Raw genomic sequence first — 16,466 nt, 5'->3', positions numbered from 1 at the left:
ATATGCGGGCTTGACTTGGGCAAAAGTCCACAGGTTTAAATCAGATTAGGAAATAGGCCTAACTCATGTACAATGATGAGCTCGCAAACATAATAGACCCCATGTTGATTTAGAAAATCACTGGAAGAGTAACAATTTTCAAAAGGTTCGGGCATTGGTGGGCACCAGAGTGGGAGACTCTTTAATATATGGAAATCCGAAAAAGTTCACAGGTCAGCACTACACCATCATAGGGTTGGGTGGAAAGCAAGCCCCGCAGTGCAGACTAATGTTCACATGAAAATAGGGAGAACGCCAAAAAGAGAATGCACTGTTTTGATTTGCACCTCCTAGAGTATACACTGGGAACTGACATTCTGAAGGGGAAGCCTTTATACTTGGATGATAGTTGTTATCAATTTAGATCAAAGCAATACATTTCAGCGGCAGCAGTGAGAGTGGGTCATCTAAAGACACCCCCAATGAAGGTGTCTCCAGCCACAAAGGTGCTTCATTTGAAACAGTACGGAATCCTGGGAGGGCATGAGGAGATAAGTACGACTATCCAGGATTTGATAGAGGCAGGTGTGGTGGCCCCATTTACCACTGAGTGGAACAATCCTTAGTGGTGTATACGCAAAGCGGATGGGCACTATAGAATGACCATCAATTATTGAGAATTGAACAAATATACACCCCCTTTGACTGCTGCAGTCCCCGACACCATCACTTTGATTGAAAGGATACAAAAACATAAGGGGACCTGCTATGCAACCAATGATTTTGCTGAGGCTTTCTTCTCCACACCATTGTCCCCTGAGAATCAGGAACAATGCAGTTTCTCGTGGAACGGAAGACAATTTAAGATGTTATCTTTGCCTGTGGGGTATGTACACAGCCCCACCATCTGTCACAGGCTAGTGGCTGAATACCTTTATGAAGTACCCGTCATTCCAGGGAGGCAGTTGTCTCATTATATCAATGATGTGATGGTTCAGGGAGAAACACAATTCAATTAAAAAAAAATGATTGATGTTTTGGAACTCAACTGAGATCCACATAAACATAACCAATAAAACAATAAATTTGTCCCTACAACACTTTATGCATGAAATCTAGTTGGGCATATTTACATCTTATACAGTAAATAATTCTGAAAAGTGCTCAGCATTACTTTTTCCGAACATTCGATTGCACAGTACACTATTCCTATATAAAGTGCAAAAAACAAAATAGGGCAAATGCGCCCAACAGTGCAATTGAGGCAGGATTACTGAAAGAGTATTAAAGCAATTTAAGCACATTACCTTCCATATTGACATAAAAAGAGCCGATTAAAAATGTGCAAGTACGATACTATGAGTAAAACAATGGGATAAAATATATACACAGACAGTCTAGTGCATTGTCCATCTGCCTGAAATACTGCAAAGATAATTATATGCACAGAACAGAGTACTCGAAAACCGTACCCAACTCTTCATAATGTGCGTCTTAATAAAGTGCTTCGATGCAAAAAACAAATATGGATCATGGGGTAAAATGACTAAAAAATATCAACTACCTTGTTCATCCTCACATCGGACCCATCATTAGGCATGTAACAGGGCACAGAGATACCTTTGCCCAACACCTTATGGAAATTAGGTGTAATAAGGTGCATTATTATAAGAGAGCCACCTAGTTGTTTTATTTCATACTGCACCCCAAAGCCAGTTTACGTGTAAATCAATGAACCTACTTTTTAATACCTATACTTAGAATAGATATAAAAAACATTTAAAAAATGTAAAATTCTAAAACAAAATAGTTCATGGGGTGGATCATACAAGGTTCTGAGAAACTCAGATGCAGACAACAAGTAGAGCTGAAGTCAAGTAGGCTTTAACCATGTACGCCGGAATGAGGCAAGAGATGGACAGACAAATAACACATGGATTAAATCTTGAGTTTCGACAAGACAAAACTTACACTCTTTGGCTGAGACATGCCATTTCGCCAGTAGCGTATTCAAAGGGAGCAGATACTGGCGAAGCAGCATCCAAAAACACCTCACCCTGTTTGCAATATTCCATGAAATATAGGGTTGTATTTTTTTTATTGCTAGAGAATTTACTAAATTCATGAAAGAACCTTTTTTTGCGCAGCTCTCAAGGTCTAGTAGAAAACTCAATGACCACGTTGCCTGCTTCAGACCAGCTTTCAAATGCAAAGGGGATAATTCCAGGACCAGGTTTCGTCCAGCTCCAACCTTTCAAGAGCATGCCTTGAAATGCCTTCTTCCAGTAGCTATATATAAGGCCCCTAGACCTCTTGCTTGACAATCTGCCTTCGAATTATTAGAGGCAATGTGAGCAACATCACTAAGATTCCCGCAAACTATTTTCCCTAAAAAGGGATATGATTTCACAATTTCCAGTTTTTGATTTCCTAATTAGCAATGGAAGTCGGGAAATTTCATAATTTTTTTGTTCCCAGGAAGCTGAGAACCTTACTTATCGAGGAGTTAATCTTCAAAAAGTGGGACTCGGAGTATTTTGACAGAAACTGGACACAATTCTGTAAACCTTTAGGTGTTAGGTCAAAATTTATGATGTCATCAGCATATAACAGACAACAGATTGGGTACCCACCTTTTTGCAGGGGAAAGCCCTTGCTCTGAGACAGGAAAGAAGGAAGATCTGAGATGTAGAAGGAAAAAAGCTAGAGCGTCAATAGGCAACCTTGCTTTAGTCCATTCAGAGTGGATATCTCTTGGAATAGACCTTTATCACCCCCTAGAAGAATTCTACACCAAGTAGTGGAGTGAAGAGCTATTACTAACTATAGGAGAAACAAAGGCTTGCCCATGCTGGCCAACTTTTTACATAACAGATCTCTATCCACTTAATTGAATGCAGTTGAAAAATCAATGAAGGCGGCATATACCACCCCACCTCTCAGGTTCACATATTTTTCTGTAATAACTTGTAACACGCAAATGTTATCCAGGGTGCTATGATTGCTCCTAAACCTCAATTGTTCCAGGGGAATAATGTTATTCTCCTCTGCCCAGGAGGTGAGTCTGGAAAGCAGACATTTAGTAAATATTTTACCAACTGCATCCAAGAGGGCGATCGGCCGGTGGTTGCCAGGACAGCTTCGATCGCCCTTTTTGTATAGTGGTATAATAATATTACCAACCCAGAAGGGAGGAATGCTTCTGGAGAGGCAGAACCTTCTGAAGACCACATATAAGATCTTGCTCCAAGACCAGATATCTTGTTTTATTACAGAAAGTTCGTCAGGTCCTATTGCAGCAGAGGAACTCATAGAATGGATGGCAAGTTGTATCTCTTTTATTGAGGAAGGGGTGACAGAGTGCATCCCATTACTTTCGGGGGCCCAAAACAGTTCTACCCCATTTAAAGCATAAAGGAAGACAATAAATTCAGACCAGCGGACTTCCGCTATGGCGACAGGTGATGATCGAACTCTAGACCCACAGCCATCACCCACCAATGCCCAAAAATGCCTAGCCTGACCCTTTACTGCTGCTTCCCGGAGGTGGATCCAAAGTCTATCCCCAGATTCTTTTACAAGGCAGGCCTTCAAGAGCCTCTTTCTCCTTTTTAACAAAGCCACCCTGAAATTCCTTTCTCCTGAGTAAACTAAATACTGTGACCTGACCAAGTTATTTATTTCCCTGTTTAATTCAAGTAATGGGAGAGGAATGTTTCTCCGAACATTTTTGACTCTCTGGAGGAAGAGTTAGTCAACAGCTGCTTCATGAATTTGGAAACATTTTGCAGTTCATTCCCCTTCCAACTAATCAGGTCAGCAACCACAGTTGCTAACATCACCGATACAACAGCGACCCTTTTAAAATCCCACTGTGTCCTCATAGTCTACTATGTGGGTGTCAACATTATGACCTATTAAAGGAGCTCCTTCTCCAGATGAAAATAAATTGATGTAATTAACGTCACCCTCCAACCTTGGAGGCAAAAAAGGCATAGCAATTGGATTCAAGGCTGAAGGCATTGCCAAGTGATAGGTGGGAGAAGAATCAGTTTTATACTCCCTTCCGGGCTCCCTGGTGAAAACACAAGGCCGTGACGGCAGGAGGGAATGAGGGGACATAGAGGACAACTCCGGGTGTATTTGTGGGGGGTCTGTCACCTCAGGAAAAAAATACTTTCCTTCTGACTTTCCTCTTAATCCGTTGATTTGATCTTTTCACTTTTTCTGTTCTTTTTCCACCTTTAACTTTGTCTCCCTTCTTTTTCCCTTCTCCTGTGGATGATAAAGAAGGTGATTCCATGGGACTGTTCTTTTGGTTGGAGGAGTTTTCAAAAATTGGGATTACCTTTCAGGGCAGACTGTTTGGACTTTGCTGTTTGTTTACATTTAGCCGTCCGGGTGTCAAAGATAAATTGAATAAAATCTACTGGGCTGTCCAACAATGTCTTTGTATCACAGAGACTGTTGCACTGAGGTTTAAAAGCTTGTGTACTTACATCCACTCTCGGGCATACCCTAGGAGACACCGTGGGGGTTGCTCTAGGGAACCTCTGATCTTTTAAAAGCTGTGAGGGGGTGGCTCTGATTCTCATAGGATCTAAGATTAAGTCCCCCTTTTTGTTGTCTTCAGTCAATTCCTTTAAAATTGCTGTCACGGAGTCAAGGATGCAGAGTGACCCTCCTACAAATTTCTCCAGAAGCTTTAAGATTGATGCAACTAGATTTTCCAGGCTAAACAAAGAGGCCGAGAACCTGAACTCCTGTTCAGGAGGTTGAATGGGCTGGATACCACTTACTTCTAGAGCAGGTGTCACAGACAGGCGAGAATGCGCTGAATGTTGTAGAGAGGGAGTGCTATTAAACAGATGCAAGCCTGTGGACGGAGGTATACACTTGGACCTGTACTCCCCAGGTGGAAGAGAAACACAATAACAGGTGCAGACTCAGTTTGACAGGGTTGTGGAACATTTGCAAAGCAAAGGGTGGATGACAAATCCAGACAAGATGCAAAGACACTACCAAAATGTGTTTTTAGGAATTCAGTGGAATCAGGGACATAAGGAGGTGTTGCCGCAGGGAATACAAAATATACTAGAGTTTGCAACACCCCGTAATAAACAGGAGACTCCACAATTCATTGGATAGTTTGGTTTTTGGAGACAGCATATCCCTCACTTGAGTCAGATGTTGTCCCCTTTGTACAATGTGACTCGAAAGAAGCATGAGTTTGAATGATGACAGCAGCAGTAGAGAGTGTTTGAATTAGCAAAGGAGGCGAGTCAACAAGTGTTAGCCTTATAGCCAGTGCAGGAAGGAGACCCTGAGCTGCATGCTAGCTGTTCTATGTGGTCTCCCTTCGAGCATGTGCAAGTGGGGTCGGGAGGGACCGGAAGCCCCCAGCCCTGGTGTGATTGACCGACACCGCCAATCAAAATCTCTACTGCACCAACCTCACAATATCTAGACTTATCTGGCACCAACCGCTTAACCGATCGGATTTCTGCATGACGACTATGAAAAGTACTGTTGACATAAGCTCAACATGTTTAGTTGCTATATATCAACTCCTGCCAGCATTTTGCTGCAAATCTTTAATTCCACCAGCAAGGATGGAGTGGTGAAAGAAAGTGATGTGTTGACATACTTTACACTCTATGAATATTGCTGGTTTGCCAAGAGACAATGGATGAAAAATGGGGTAATCTAAATGCGTGATTACTTACAATCTTACTACCGGTGATGTCTGCTGCAACTTAACTTGCAACACTTACAACATTGGAAAATGTGCTCAAATGTGCCTTAAAGCAACAACGGAGTCTCCTCAAGAGATCCCATGGGAACAACGAGTACTATGCCAGAAAAGAAACAATAAAGCATGTGGAAATGTCAACAACAGCATGTCTTGTAAACACATAGGCCCTCATTACAACCCTGGCGGTCGGTGATAAAGTGGCGGTAATGCCGCCAACAGGCCAGCGGTAAAAAAAATGGAATTTCAACCATGGCGGAAACTGCCAACACAGACAGCCACTTTAACACTCCGACCGCCAAGGCGGTAGCAACAAACACCGTGGCTGTAACCGCCAACAGACAGGCGGAAGACAATGTACCGCCCACACTATTACAAGGTACCAATCCGCCAGATTTTCCGGGGCGGTACCAATGCCATCAAAAGCACGGCGGAAACAGTCTGTGGAACGGAAACCACTTACCTCTCGACACCCAACAAGGAACCAGGACTCCATGAAGCCCGAGTTACAGGCATTAACAATGTTGGTTTACCTCCTCTTCTACCAGGAACATCTAAGACGGTGGCGACGACCATGGTGAGTACTGCACCTAGCAGACAGGGGATGTGGGAGGAAAAAGAGAGTGACACACACACGTAACACACAACACCCCCACCCACAACAACATACACAGACACACATCCAATAACATCACATATACACCCCGTCACCCCCTGGCAGAACGCAAGGACCAAATGAAATGATTGTAACAAGTGTAATCATCGAAAATCCAGATAGGCCAACATAACTTCAAAAGATCAGTATATACAAATATTTACAGCAAGTACACAAGTCCGTATACTGTTCCATTACATGTCCGAGGACCAGTGGTCCCAAAAAGCATGGGCGAAGCCCACACATGACACCTGCCTCAAAACAGAAAGAACACTGCAGGGGCATCAGGTCAAAAAAAAACACAGGCATCTCAGGGGGAAGGGGAGGCGGGGCACCTCAGCCGGATGATGGGACGATACCACTGCTCCATAGAGGGCTCCATGCCCACTGCTTTCTCCTGGGGAGTGCAAAGCAACAGTCTATCAAGTCTCTGAAGTGGGTGGTTTGCCCACTGCTTGCTCCTGGGGAGTGCAAAGCCACAGCCTCTCAAGTGAGTGGTTTGCCCACTGCTTGCTCCTGGGGAGTGCAAAACCACAGTCTCTCTAGCGGATGCTTTTCTCCACTGGTTCTGGAGGGGACTTTGTGCCCAGAGTGCTTTATCTTGCCTAGGATAGGGGGAGTGGATGCCTTTCTCCACTGGTTTTGGATGGGGCTTTGTGCCCAGAGTGCTTCATCCTGCCAAGGATAGGGGGAGTGGATGGTTTTCTCCACTGGTTCTGGAGGGGGCATGGTGCCCAGAGTGCTTCACCCTGCCAAGGATAGGGGGAGTTGATGCTTTTCTCCACTGGTTCTGGAGGGGGCATGGTGCCCAGAGTGCTTCATCTTGCCAAGGACTGGGGTAGTGGAAGCAGTTCTCCACTGGTTCTGGAGGGGGCCTTGTGCCCAGAGTGCTGCACCTGGGGTGTGGCAGTTCCCATTCCCTCACCTGGGTGTGTGAGCCACAAGATGTTCAGGGAACAGGTAGCATGATACTCCATGGAGGCAGAGACACACTCCATCCTGCTGCGACTTAGCCTGCCAACTGCTGGTACTGCCAGTGCTGGTTGTGGTGCCTCATGTAGTGTGTGCTGGTTCCAGGACGTCTCCTGCAGCCTCGGACAGCTGCCCACTGGGGATGCTGCTGATGTCTGCTGTGGTGGCACTGGCCGGGCATGTCGTGGGGCAGGTGGCGGTGGCTGCAGAGGTGTCTGCGGCAGAGATGCTGCCGGTGGTGCAGGTGTCAGCACCTGTGGAAGAAGACACCAGGCCGTCTCCAGCAGTCTCGGAAGGGTGCCCACTGGGGATGATGCTGGGGACTGTAGCAGAGGCAGCAGACGTGCAGGTAGTGGTGCAGGTGGCGGTTCAGGTGGCGGTGGTTGCAGCGGTGGCCACCGCCGTACAGGTTGCTGTTCTGTCTTGCAGAAGGGGTGGCACCAGTCCCTCACCCGGAGGCTCTGTTCCCCAAGCTGACTTCCCTTTGCCCTTGTGTCCCTTCCCCACCTTGGAAGCTGCTGCTGGGACCTTGGCACTGTCCTCTTTGGTTCTGGAAGAGGCCTTGCTGGGTGGTTGGTGCAGCTTTTCCATGTGGGCCCCTTCTTCACCTTGGCAGGTGGCAGAATAGGGTGATCCTTGGCCTCACTAGGTGGCACACTGGCAGCCCTGATGGGTGACGCCTTCGATGTTCCTGGACTTGCAGGGACCACAGTGTGCGAGGATTTTTTTGGCTAAGGTGATGGCCTGGGATCTGGACATCCTGGCCTTAGGGGAAGGACGGGGGTATGTGTAGGGAAGAGGTCCATGTTAGCTAGGAGAAATTTTTTAGACACACTGGGACGGGAAGATGGAGAGGGTTTGGGAGTGGAGGAAGAGGTAGTGATCATAGGAGGAGTACGTCTGCAGAGTTAGGGTGAAGGTGCATGGGCTGGAGGCTGTTGTGAGGTGGATGGCAGTTGAGTGGGTGTGTGCCTGCGTTTGTGTAGTTTGGGAGGAGGGCTCACAGACACACTGGCAGAGGACACAGGGGATGTGTGCATGGTAGTGGGGGTGGTGATTGCACGGGAGCGGTGTGTGGTGATGGGCATGCTGGTGATGGAGGTAGTGTCTGAGTATGTAGTGCATGCAGGTGTGAGTGGGGACGAGACTGGGAGGGAGGTGGATGACGTGGAGGAGGGGGACACAGTGGAGGCAGTGGATGTTGATGTGTCTGCATGGGTATGGTGCTTGTGTGAGTGCCTGTGGGATGTGTGGTGCTTATGTTTGCCTGAGCCACTTTTGTGTGTTGATGTGTGTGCATCCTGGTCTGATGGTGGGCTTGGGATAGGCTGAGGTAGAGGGGATTGGGTCTGGGTAGTGGAAGTTGAAGGGGAAGGCTGGACACAGGGACAATGGCTGCCATCAGTGCTGAGGCCAGAGCCTGAAATGTTCTCTGTTGGGCTTCCATGCCACAATGAATGCCCTCCAGGTATACATTTGTTTGTTGCAAATGCCTCTCAACACCCTGGATGGCATTCAGTATGGTTGACTGCCCAACAGTGAGGGATCTCAGGAGGTCAATAGCCTCCTCACTGAAGACAGCAGGGCTGATTGGGGCAGGGTCTGAGGTGCCTGGGGTGAATGAGGTGCCCACCCTCCTGGGTGAGCGGGAACGGGAAACACGCTGAAGGGCTGCTGGGAGGGCGGTGATGGTAGGGAGGTGGCGGCTGTACTTGTTGTTGAGGTGGGCACAGATGTGCCCACCACCACAAGGGAGCTCCCATCAGAGGAGGAGTCGCTGTCGCTGGTGTCTCCTCCTGTCCCTGTCGTGGAGTTCCCCTTGCCCTCCGTCCCACTGGTGCCTTCAGACTCCGTACATTCACCCTCCTGGGCCATGTGGGTTGCAGCTCCCTCCTTCTCCGGTGCCACTGCTCCTCCGCCAGATGATGCTAATGCACACAAGGACAGGGTGACAAAACAAAAAGGGGGGGAAAGACAGAGGAGACACATGGTCAATGCCAGCAACAACACCACAGTTGGCGGTCACAACACACAGGGAGCAGCCCTATGCACTAGGCCATGCACTAACAGTTCTTAGGAAAATCACCTGCCCATGGGGGACTGTGCCTAAGCCCATTTGCTGCACACCTGGAACCCACAGGAGCCTGACTAGGTGTAGATGGCCACTGCCACTTTTGGGGTTGGAGTGCCACAGAGCCTGCCTAACAAGGGACCTACCCTAGCAAGTTCGCCCTGGCCTAGGGGAACCCACAGCCCACTTCCCCCACCCAGACACCTTGTAAAGTGTGCAGAGGCAGCTGACTGACACTGTACTCACCCCCTTGGCGCTGCTGTGATGCCCTTAAGCGCCCATCCAACTCTGGATATGCCACTGCCAGGATCCGGTACATCAGGGGGGTCATGGCGCGACGGGCAACCCTTCCACGTTGGGTGGCCATCCCCAGCTGGGCCTCCATAGTCTTCTTGCTCCAGCGGCACAGCTCCTTCCATCTTTTGTGTCAGTGGGTGCTCCATCTATGGTAGGTCCGCAGGGTCAGCACTTCCTTGGTGATGGCACGCCAAATAGCCTTCTTCTGGTGGGCGCTGACCCAGAGGAAAAGTAAAGAAAGAATGGATTTTACTCCCCCTTCCGGTTATTCTTACTCATTGGCCACAACTTCCCAACCATGCCCTGAAACACATACACTGACCATCCTCACATGCTGGCCACAGCCCCCCCACCCACATGTATCTTCCACCCACGCCACTCCATACATTCATGTCCCATCCATAATGCTCACAGTGTACTCACCTGTTTGTTTGGAGGACCGTAGAGTAGCATGTACTGGGGGAGGACCCCAGCCACCAGGTTCTCCAACTCCTCCGCAGTGAAGGCAGGGGCCCTTTCCCCAGACACTGTAGCCATTGTCGCTTCCAGACTCAGGTCACAGCAGCACTTGCAGTGTAGGTCCTCTTCTGTTGATGGTCAGGTATCAAGTGAGTGAACAGATAGAAAATGGCGGTTACGTCCGCGGCGGTGCATACCGTCACCGCCGGCGTACATCGTCATTGGCTCCTGGAACCCATACGGCCCAATAATAACCAATGCTGAATTGCGCCGCGGTCTTCGTCCGCCTACCGCGACGCTGCACAACGCCAGAGCAGTTACCTCATTTCCCCTTGTCCCTCCTTACAGGTCAGGCAGCTGCCATATCAGGGGGCCATATGGCAGGGCAACTAACTGTGTCACAGCACTTTTGGGCAGGAATACGGACAGACAGCACCACACACCGATTACATCACAATAGTGCAAAACACCCTTGTGCAAGCTATGTGGTAAATGACCCTCTGCTCACCCTTCTCCTCCATAGGGCACATCCGCTGGAGCAGATGATGAGATGGCATCATCCTCCGGTATACAGACCCCTGGTGGACCTGTCAACGATGGAAGACAGACACATCATTATCACCTACAGACTTGATTGTGCCACAATCCATGAACTGTGTGCCCAGTTGGAGCCAGATCTGATGTCAGCTATCTGCCATCCCACAGGAATTCCCCCCTCTAGTGCAGGTCCTGTCAGTACTCCATTTCCTGGCCAGTGTTCCTTTCAAATAACAGTGGCCATTGCATCAGGGATGTCGTAGCCAATGTTCTCTAACGTGTTGTCCAGAGTGTTATCTGCCCTGCTGAAACACATGCACAGTTACATTGTTTTCCCCCAGATGGAGGATTTGCCTACAGTGAAAGGTGACTTCTATGCCATGGGACATATCCCCAACATCATTGGTGCCATTGATGGTACACATGTGGAATTTGTCCCACCCCGCAAGAATGAGCAAGTGCACAGAAACCGCAAAAGCTACCATTCCATGAATATGCAGATGGTGTGTTTGGCAGACCAGTACATCTCCCATGTGAATGCCAAGTATCCTGGCTCAGTGCATGACGCTTACATTTTGAGGAATAGCAGCATCCCTTATGTGATGGGTCAACTCCAGAGGCACTGCGTGTGGCTAATAGGTGAGCCCAAGGTCCCCACACTGTTTGAACAGGTGTCTGGGTATGGGAGAGTCCCTAAGGGTTGGTGTGTGTCTAACAGATACCCCTCGATATTTGCAGGTGACTCTGATTACCCCAACCTGTCATGGCTACCGACCCCAGTGAGGAATCCCAGGACAAGGGCAGAGGAACGCTACAATTAGGCACATGGGCGAAGTAGGAGGATAATAGAGCGGACGTTTGGCCTCCTGAAGGCCAGGTTCCGGTGCCTCCATCTCACAGGTGGCTCCCTATACTACTCACCGAAGAAGGTGTGCCAGATCATCGTGGCATGCTGTATGTTGCACAACCTGGCTTTGCGACGCCAGGTGCCTTTTCTGCAGGAGGATGGGCCTGATGTTGGTCTTGTGGCAGCTGTGGAGCCTGTGGACAGTGAAGAAGAGGACGCAGAAGAAGAAGATGTAGACAACCGAAACAACATCATCATGCAATACTTCCGGTGAGACACAGGTAAGAGACTGGCACTGCTCCTCTCATATCAGACTACTGTAGGACATTGCATGATTCTGCCTTTTTACCTCTGTGTATGGACCCTGACAGTTCACTTTGCCTTTACATTTCACAGATCTGGGTACCACATTCTGCCTTCTGCTATGTTTACTGCTGCCCAACAACTGTCAAACATTGGTATGTGAAAATGAACAATGACATTGATATTTGTCAGAGGGGTTGTAATAACACACTTATGAAAGTACAGACTGACTCCAGACCGTTTTGTGTTTCAAGGGTGTTTATTTAAGTGCTATTCAGTGGAGGGGTATGTGCAATGGGCTGGAGTGATGGTGGAGGAATGTCCATGGTGGAGTCCAGTCTCTTTTTATCACAGGTGCATTGGAAGTGGGGTAATGGCAGTTCAAGGTGGTCAGGGTGACATAGTGGTACAGAAGTGTGACAAGCAGGAGAGTCTTATTTCCTTGCGGGGGTCTTGGCAATGTTCTCTGTCTTCTGCCTGTATCTCAGGGACCGGTTGCGGGGTGGTTCTCCTTCTGCAGGGCGGTGGGGTGCTGGTGGCCTGTTGGTCCTGTGGTGGGACCTCCTGTCCACTAGCGCCGGTGGACATGGAGGGCTGTTCATCGTTCAGGCTAGTGTCAGGGGCCACTTGTCCCTCATGGTGCTGGCCATGTCTGCCAGCACCCCTGCAATGGTGACCAGGGTGGTGTTAATGGACTTCAAGCCCTCCCTGATCCCAAGGTAGTGTTCCTCCTGCAGCCACTGGGCCTCCTGAAACTTGGCCAGTACCGTGCCCATGGTCTCCTGGGAATGGTGGTAAGCTCCCATGATGTTGGAGAGTGCCTTGTGGAGAGTGGGTTCCCTGGGCCTGTCATCCCTCTGTCGCACAGCAGTCCTCCCAGCTTCCCTGTTGTCCTGTGCTTCTGTCCCCTGAACCGTGTGCCCACTGCCACTTGCCCCAGGTCCCTGATTGTCTTGGGTTAGTGGGTTTGCCTGGGGTCCCTGTAGTGGTGGACACACTTCTGATTGATGTGTCCTGGGGACAGTGGCATGGGCCAGCTTGGTGGGTGATGTGGTGGTGTTTCCTGAAGGGGGAGGTTCAGTGGTGGTTTGTGACTGTGGCAGGGGAACCAACTGTCCAGCGGTCCCTGATGAGAAGGGCTGGTCATCTTGATCCAGGCGTGCAGAGCTGCTGTCGTCACTGTGGGCCTCTTCTGTGGGGGCTTGGATATGACTGGCACCTCCTGTCTGGTGACATTGGGTAGGGGTCCTGTTGGGGTGTAAATGCATTGTTATTGTATCTGTGTGTGCTATCTTGTGCAATGTCTGAGTTACCCTCCACTCCTGTGCTTGCATTATTGCCTTGGCCCTTGTGTGATTGGTGATTTTGTGGCCTGGGTGGGTCTCTCTACTGGACATGCTTTGGTGATGGGTGTCCATGCATTGGTGTTACATGCAGGGCTTGGTTTTGGGATGTGTGGGTTGTGATACTGGGGTATCTGTGAGGTGTTTGGGGTGATGGGTGTGAGGGCAGGGGTAGGAGTTTGTGATGGCATGCAGGTAGGGTGGGGGGGATATAATAGTAAATATTTGCATTACCAGAGTCCTGTCCTCCTGCTATGCCTGCTAGGGCCTCAGGATGCATGATCACCAAGACCTGCTCCTCCCATGTTGTTAGTTGTGGGGGAGGCAGTGGGGGTCCACCGCCAATCCTCTGTACGTCTACCTGGTGTCTTGATACCACGGAACGCACCTTCCCCCGTAGGTCGTTCCACCTCTTCCTGATGTCATCCCGTGTTCTTGGGTGCTGTCCCACAGCCTTGACCCTGTCGACAATTCTCTGCCATAGCTCCATCTTCCTTGCAATGGAGGTCTGCTGCACCTATGATCCGAATAGCTGTGGTTCTACCCAGATGATTTCCTCCACCTTGACCCTGAGCTCCTCCTCAGAAAACCTGGGGTGTCTTTGAGGTGCCATAATGTGGTGTGGGTGATGTGTGAGGTGATGTTTGTTGTGCTGTGTGAAGCGTTGTGTTGGTGTTTGTTCTTTGAGGTGCGTGGATGTTGTATGAGTGATGGTGTTGTGTGCCTTTGGATGGTGGTGTTGTGTTTGCTATTCTCTCTTTCTCTGCTTCTTCCAAAAATGTTGTTGTAAGGGGTTGTGGGTAATGTGGGTGTGTGTTTTATAGTGGTCTGAGGGTGTGAGTGTGGTGTGTGTATGTGTATCAGGTGTGTGTATTTTGAATTGTCCAGTGTGGTTGTGTTTTGTAAATGTGTGTGCATTTTGAGCGCGGTGGTGTGTACCGCCAATGGATTACCGCAGTTGAAAGACCGCTGCGTTGGTTCGTGGGTCATGATAGTGTGGGCGTATTCCTGTTGGCGTGACGGTGTAGGTTTTGCTATCGCCAGTTTATCACTTACCTTTGGTGTGGCGAACTTGTTTGAGTGTCTGTATTGTGGCAGATTACGAGATGTGGGTCGTAATACCATTAGCGGATTTCCACCGCGGCCACGATATCTTGACGGCTGTCAGCACGGCGGTAAGCGGGATTTACCACCAGTGTTGTAATGAGGGCCATAGTGACTGCCACTAGTCACATCAAGCATGCCAGATTACCAGTGGGGTGGTTGTTTTTGTATGTAAATACCACATATATGTACATTCCTGCCAATATAACCTGAGGACCTTGTGCTGTCTTGTGGTTAGGACTTATGATGTTTCCATTTCACTCCGTATTACACACTCAACACACAAGAGAAGCAGTTCAATTACACGAAGACTGTGACTCTGAAATTCAGTTATTATCTAAATCGGAATATGTGAGCTTAAGTCTTTATATAGTAAGAGTTCCAGGATTAGCTGTTTATAATACTCGTCATTAACAAATGTGCATGTTTGATGGTCAAGAACATTGACAATACCTCTATTGCTTTAGCAGAATTATTTTTAGATATATGAGGCACTAGAAAAGCTGCATTGCAAAACAGAGCAGCCATTGACTATTTACTGTTGAAGCATGATCATTGCTGCTTAGAAGTCGAGGGTGTGTGCTGCTTAAACCTGTCAGATCATTCTAAATCCACCCACACCCACATTGAAGCCCTGCATGAATTGGTGGAGGGAGTGAAGCAAGATGTAGGCAAAAGGTGGTGGGATTGGGTATTTAGCTGGCTTCCTGATTTAGGTCAACTTAGTTCCATTTTAGGTGAAATACATGTAGTAATTTGTATTATAATAATGCTATGTTGTGGTATACAATGCATACCTAACCTACGTACTATGTTTAGACCAAAAAGGGTTACTTTTAGGCAAGTGTGCTATGAGAGTCATTAGTCAAAGGGTGGATTGTAATGCTACGTATATTTGTCCACCAACTCCATCTTGACCACTGACTTCATTTTGTGCTTAGCTTTAGGTGCCGTTACAGTAGGAGGCACAGGGTTTTTCCACACTGAGCTTGTTTTCCACTCAGAACATATTTGCACTTTTCACCCCAGCACTGGGTTACACCGTGGTGGAACACAACATGGGGGATGTGGAAGGCAGGCATGATAAGAGATTCTCAGCCTGGGGATGTTTTCATCAAGGAAAAGTACAGCTCCTCTGTCTCTGGAAAGCGCATTGGGGCAGGGTCCGTTACTTTGCGTGTTTTCGACGCAGACTGAGAACAAATAGCATTTGAATTTCAGAACCGAAGGGAGCGGGAGAGTACTAGAATCTTCCTCTTCAGTTTGCTTAAGGTTTATAAGGTGGGGAAACTTGGCACTGTGGTAGAAGGAGTTCACCTGAACGAGGACGCACGGTTCAGGGAAAAAATCCTATATTGGGAAGACCTCCTGCCTCAGCCGTCCAGGGTACCTTGGCTTGATGCTGTCAAGGATGAAGGATTTAACCCCCATGGTGATGTGTTTCAATTCTTAATTATCTAGCTTTACTATATATATATATATATATATGTTCACTGCACATGTTCATTGTTGATGTATTGCACATTTTCTGTCTGTCATTATTTAACTGCTGTCAGTATTTTGGCATCTACATGTGTTTTACTTAATTCAAGTTACATACTCATGTTCATATTTTTGGGTGCTTTTATTTGATATCTGGGAAGTGCCTTAATAAATTCATTACTCAGACTAAGAGTGCTGCATTCTTTGGCATTGTTTCCTCTTAGTTTAAAGTAGAGCAACACAAACCCACACCCAGTCTTGATGACCCCCAGCTGCTGCCTGGCAGACATGGAACGTACCTTACTCCTGATGTTGCTCCACCTCTTCCTGATGTCCTCCCTTTTTTGCGTGGATAGTTGCCTACAGAATTCACCCTGTGGACTATTCTTTGCCACATTTCCATTTTCCTGGCAATAGTGATTTGTTGGACTTGGGCTCCAAATAGTTGTGGTTCTACCCTGATTATTTCAACCACCATGACCCTCAACTCATCATCTCTGAAGCGGGAATGTTTTTGTGGGGACCTGGTGGTGGTGAATGACATGAGAAAAGAAAAAAGAAAAGGTGATGAGGTGTGGGTGCTGTGTTGTGAGTGGGTGATGGGTGGTGCGGAGAAACAATTTGTGTGATGTGTATGATGTGCAGGTGTGGGATGAGTGGTATTT

The sequence above is a fragment of the Pleurodeles waltl genome, chromosome 7 (assembly GCF_031143425.1).
Source record: "Pleurodeles waltl isolate 20211129_DDA chromosome 7, aPleWal1.hap1.20221129, whole genome shotgun sequence".
NCBI classification, from domain to species: domain Eukaryota; kingdom Metazoa; phylum Chordata; class Amphibia; order Caudata; family Salamandridae; genus Pleurodeles; species Pleurodeles waltl.
The sequence above is the reverse complement of the archived record's forward strand: the minus strand, read 5'-3'. Positions refer to the sequence as shown.